Source organism: Camelus dromedarius, chromosome 2 (genome assembly GCF_036321535.1).
Source record: "Camelus dromedarius isolate mCamDro1 chromosome 2, mCamDro1.pat, whole genome shotgun sequence".
NCBI classification, from domain to species: Eukaryota; Metazoa; Chordata; class Mammalia; order Artiodactyla; family Camelidae; genus Camelus; species Camelus dromedarius.
Genome location: NC_087437.1, coordinates 109968388 through 109974276, shown reverse-complemented (window position 1 = coordinate 109974276; position 5889 = coordinate 109968388). Strand labels below are relative to the sequence as shown.

At 41.0% G+C, this 5889-nt stretch overlaps 1 pseudogene; it reads right to left on the bottom strand.

Moving 5' to 3' along the window:
- On the bottom strand, positions 1-2276 carry LOC116152640 (keratin-associated protein 13-1-like; annotated as a pseudogene).
- Between the last annotated feature and the right edge of the window lie 3613 nt (positions 2277-5889).

Genomic DNA, 5889 nt, shown 5'->3' with positions numbered 1-5889 from the left:
TTAAAGGCTCCTAGCAGCAAAGTAGGTTGGATGACAGAAAGTGGGTACGTAGCCCAAGGTAGGGAATCCAGATTCCAAGCCATGGAGGGACAGTCCTGTAAGTAGAGGCTCCTAGATCCATAGCCAAAAAGAAGCCACTTCTGGACCCAAAACCCAGGACACGATATAAATTGACTGGCAGGACTGCAGAGCAGGGAGGTCCTCTGGCAGTAGCAGAATGTCTGGCAGGGACTGGACATCACATGGCACCTGGTGGGCTCACAGCAGGTCTCCTGACAGCCTCTGTAGAGAGAGGAGCTCAGCTGGCAGGTGCTGGGAGAGCAGAGGTCCGTGGTGCAGACCAGATTGCTGGGGTAGGAGGAGCCACAGGAGGAGCCTGGGTAGTGCAGCTGGCCTCCAAGGGAGCGGGAGGAGAAGTTTCCAGAGCATCAGTTGTAGGACACGTTAACAGGAGATGTGAGTTCAAATGAGTGACAGTGAAAAGGTTCCAAAGTCTAAGGTTATCTCGTGGATGGAGTAATTTACACATTCTTGTCAATTGGTAAGGTACAGCGCTGGTGCAATTCTCTCATATTTTGCACACCCTCTCCTGCATAGTGTAATTCATAAATCTCTTGCAGTTGACTAGCTTCCTAACTATTGTATTTATGAGTACTATAATTTATGACAACACAAAGCCAGTGTTTATTCCTATACAGAAATTCTAGAACCATTTGTCAGTCATCTTCATCCCATCTAGGCGAGGAAAACCCATTCTTTACTCCCTGGCCATGACTCCATGTACACTCCTGCTTTGCTCTGGGATTTTTTTCTGTCATTTTTCTACTGAGTCAAGTGATCAGTGGTGTGGCTTTGTTTTTTTATAAGGATGCTTCTAATGATTGATTCTACTTGTCACTACTGATTCATGGTCTTCAAAATTATTTTCCATCTATCACATATTATCATAGTGCTTCTCACATCCAAGGGAGGGACGAAAAATAACAAACAGCAATGGCTAGAAACAGAAAGGAACCAGGCAAACATTGAAAGACGAAATGACTCAAGAAGACTGAATTGTGTTAGACTCACAAGAAGAAGTTGATTTGGGCCATTGGGAGAGGGAGTGGGGATAATGGTGACAATGTGGGAAACTGAGAAAAGGAATGAAAAGACAGGAATTTCAGGTAACTCTTCTACTTGCTTTGAGACTATGGATCTAAATGCCTTTTAAAAAACACTGTTTGAAAGTGAATATAGTTTATGCATTTTCATATATTTTTATTTGCATCATAAAAATGTTTACAAATTTTAAAAGGACCTGAGGTCTGCATCCCAGAACAAATCAGCTGCTCTTCTGCTCCGACTGTGAATGATTTCTGTGCATTTTCAAAGTCAGTTTCTTTCCTGTAAATTCTTTCAAAACTATAAAGTATTTTTCTTTTCTCACTGTGTTCTCCAGTTTAGTTTTTCCTTTGATTAATACAGTATCTGAGTGCTAATTTCCAGTGGGTTAATTATATCAGGTAAACTTAGACTGAAATAAACACAGAAATTCTTCAGGCTGAAGGAAAATAATCTTAGAAGGAACATTACATTTTAAGAAAGACTAGAGAGAATATTTGCTAGTTGGATTCTCTAAGAAGCAGGCACTGAGACAGGAACAGAAGAACAAGAAGTTTGTAAGAGAGTAGCACCTGTGAAAGAAACAAAGCCATACCACTACCTTGCTCAGTCACTGACAAGGGGCTGCCGTGGGAAAAAAAAGAAAAAAACAACTGATTTGGCTTAAAATCTAAGGCAGATCCAAAGGAAGCCAACAGAAAAGGCTGTCAGCTAACCTCACTTGTCACAGCTGGACAGCTATTCCTTTTCTGAAGTGGCGTGATATGAGTTCCAGTGCATATCTGAACCTGTTACTGTCCTCCATTCGCACCTTGAGAGTCAACTCATCCGGAGAGAGATTCTCTGGTAGGTCTCTCTTCCTGAGGGGAAATTTGTGAGTGAGGTCAGTGGGATGAAGCACAGACTTGTCACTGCACGTGATCTTGGAGCTACAGCTGGTGATCATTATCTCCCTCCTTCACAGTCCATTACACATCTGCCTCACCCTCAGTTACCACCTCTGTTGGTCGCAGGGGATTTTCTGGTGATATTAACCCGTGATCTTATTCTTGAGGAGTGTGAACCCTGGTAACCCTTTTTCTTGCTGGAGTTACTGCATATGGCAAATCAAGTCTGTCACTGGGCAGGAGGATTCGAGAGCCATCCAAGTAGATCAGCTGAGCTCCACACATGGTCCCTCCCACGCTCACTGTGTCACAGCAATCCTAACATTTTCTGCTATCAGGATCATCTACCCTTAGATAGATGGTAACTCTTTTGTTGTTGTTGTTGTTTGTTTGCTTTTTTGGCCGGTTGGTCCCTGAAACAAAAACCCAAAGTGCTCAGCTAACAGCCATCACTGTAGTTCAGTGAGGTCCTTGATGTGTCCCTCAGCAAGCCTGTCTCTGGGAACAGGGCTTCCATCCTTGGAAATTCCAGTTGCAGAAATAGGAAGCACAGAGCTCTTAAGTGGGTCACTGGGAATGATAGTGAGTGTATATTTTGAACCTAGTCTTCTGAGGGTATTATCTCCATGCTGACACTTCAGCTTTGCTGTCAGTGGGACTGTCGAATGCACTATCAGGCAGGTATCTTCAGGGTCCTATGGTTTTTGACTTAATCTGCAGATCCCACTTCTTGCTGCCTCTACTATGAAGTGGATTTCCTGATTGGATGCCACGTGGTGAGGAACTCCGTGCTGCTGGATCAAGTTTTTCATTAGCTCTTGAATAATGGTGCTGTTGAGGTAAGCATGGGAAGAAGACAGATAGCTATGTGTCTGAGGATGAACCACTGGTTCTTTCAGAGCAGAAGGGGGCCACGCTCAACTTGCATCCAAGTGACCAGTTGGCCTTCTTGAGGGATAACACCGTCCTGGGAGTTTAGCATCACCCTCTGTTGCTGACAGACTGGACATTTGCTGTGACATTAACAATATCTGACTTGTAAGTGGGAACTTGTGCTATTGGGCCCATTCATAGCTTCTGTGGTCACTTACTCACATGCTCATCTTGTCAGCACTGCAGGGGCTGCTGGCAAACGCTCTCTAGCATCAACTGGCAGGCTCATTTGGTCTACTTGATTTTTCACTTCCTCTTCCATGGTGGATGCATTCTGGTAGGCCTTAAGAAGAAATACAAAGATCTTCACACTTTGAATCCACCTACATATATATGTCCATCCACGTGTCTCTAGACCAGATTTCATTGTTTCAAATCCTAATACTTTCCCTTCCATGTCTCTAACTAGCTGGTCAGGTCAATTGCCACTGTCCAGGGACCTAGACATATCACCAACTGGGGCCATTTTTTTCTTTTATACAAAGTAGATAGTCAGGTGCTGGGCATAAAATTCTGCCCATAGAGAAAATGTTTTTTCTCACCACAGTGTTTAAAGACATCCATGCAATGAGCCAATCCATCTGCAAGCTTAGCATGGTCTGTCTCCCTCCTCATTCAGCCGGTCATTTGAGGCACCGAATGTGACCACACATGTGATCTGAGAAAGGGGTGCTGGTGGTGCAGTCCTGGGCAGTGACATGGGGGTCTGGGCTCCTTCCTGCTCACGTAGCCTGATTTCCTGTTCTGCCTATGTTCACGCCTGTATAAGCTACTTCCATCCTACAATGGATTGCTGCTGAGTCTCCCTGACTTTATGACTTGGACGTTTCAGCAGAACGTACCTGTATGATGGACAGATAGAGATGCATGGTCACTTGTCCCATGGTCGCATTTTGTGTCTTTACAAGGCCCAGATAGTGTCCAAGCATCTCAGTTTTCAAAGGTAGATTAATTTTCCACTGCAGGTTATAAGACCCAGTTTTACAACTTGATTTGCTTGCATTGTGATTCTCCCACTGAAGTTTGCCATAAACTCCACATTGCAGTTTTATTTTATTTTATTTTTCTTCCCACACCACAAATGCCACCAACACCATATGGTCTGCCAGATTGTCTAGCCCAACCAATGGGGCTGCTTGCATCTGAACCTAGACCAGCAGAAGCCTTTTCTGTTCTTGGCATAGAGGGAGCTGTGTATGTAGGCCACAGAGGTATTTCTACGTGGGGAGTATGTTTGTTCCAGAACCCAAAAAAGCCTACCAGATGCTCTGTTTCTTTATTAGTAGTAGGGGATATAAAAGATTTAACTGTTTATTATATTTTTTGTATTTTTATGTTATATATTTAACACAAATATGTATTTTATATAAAATAAGAAAATACAACAATACACTATTTTACACAATCTTTGACAAAAACTTTATTTTATAAAGTATTTAGGAATGTTTGAACAGATAGACAATAGAGTGAAAGTAACCAAGCAGAAAGCCATTTCAACAGTATGACTGAGAGGAGATGAATCCTGTGATTAATGTGATCCCAGACTCAAGATATCCAAATAATGAAGTGAAAGATACCTATTATACATCACTAAACTGGTTTTCCATTACTAAGGCATATGAATTATAACTTGATCCCCAATAATTCCATGAATGCAAGTACCTTTGTACCTCTCCGCTTTGTTCATTTCATTTCATCCTCTCAAAATTCTTATTCTCTCCCACGCTGCTTGTGTCTTCACTTCTTATATTAGTCCCCATCTGTCATAAAATCTTGAATCTTGGTTTCATTTTAAGACTGGGACCTACAGCGAACTCTAGATCCAATTTGAGTCTTTACTTCCTTAGGTATCAAATAAGTAGTTCATAAAATGTGTGTTTCTCATGATTCTTTAGTGATCTGAAAAGTCACAAATAGGAAAACTCTTCGAATATTCTCTTCATCTCTGTATAAAGGTACTGTCTTTTTGTTATTAGCTTTAGACTTTATCAGCATGTTACCTCCCTTAGAACTATATTGTCTTCTGAAATATTTGACCTATGGATATCAGAATGGCAACATAAAACAGAAGAACAAGGGGCATGTTGAGATATAAATGGAACAATAATTTCTGATGATATGAAAGTCTTGTTTTTTCCAGCCTCATTTATTTGCATCTTGGATATAAGGTGAAAATCTACATCTCATGAACCTAATTAATTCTTACCAAAGTTAATTGGCTTCCTTCTTACACCAATGGAGAAATTAATTACATACAAAAGTCCTCAGTGAGACAAAGGGATATGGTTCTTTTTGCTACCCAACACTGACTGACTCAAAGAAAGCTCTTTAAACTAATGTACAAAACTTTCATATAACCTAAAAATTTTCCCCACACAGTTGTAATTTCCAAGTTCCTTGTTTTTCTCTCTCGGTCAGCAAACATCAACGCCCCACACCCTTTGAAGGAGATGTGCTCTATGCTGCTCCTGAGATGATCATCCATGTAAAGTCTATGCACGCGGTATAAGGATTTCAGAAAACAGCAGTGTTGAAGAAGGGCACATTAAAAGCCCAAAATAAATTAGTTCAAAGCTACCGATAGTAGGTTTCTAAAGTTTGCTCTCAGAAGTGTAGTAAACTTTAACCTAAATACATTCCCCACCCCACAAAAAAAAAAAAAAAAAAAGGAAACACCAAAACTTAGCCAGTTAAAACTAATAACAAAATTAGCAGCATATTTGGAAGCCAGAATAAATGATTTTATTAGATTATATTCATTCCATTAATTCACCCAGTAATATTAAACATTGAGAACATTGAGCTTAGTATATGTTACAGAGTTTTGGCCAGTATTTTATGACTGGACAAAAGGTGAAGAGCAGTTGATCAGAGCTTCTTTACCCCTGAAGATCATGAAGTTGATAAATGCTCTGTTTAGAGGTTAGACATATTGCTCAAAGCATCTGAATTCTCAACAAGCTGA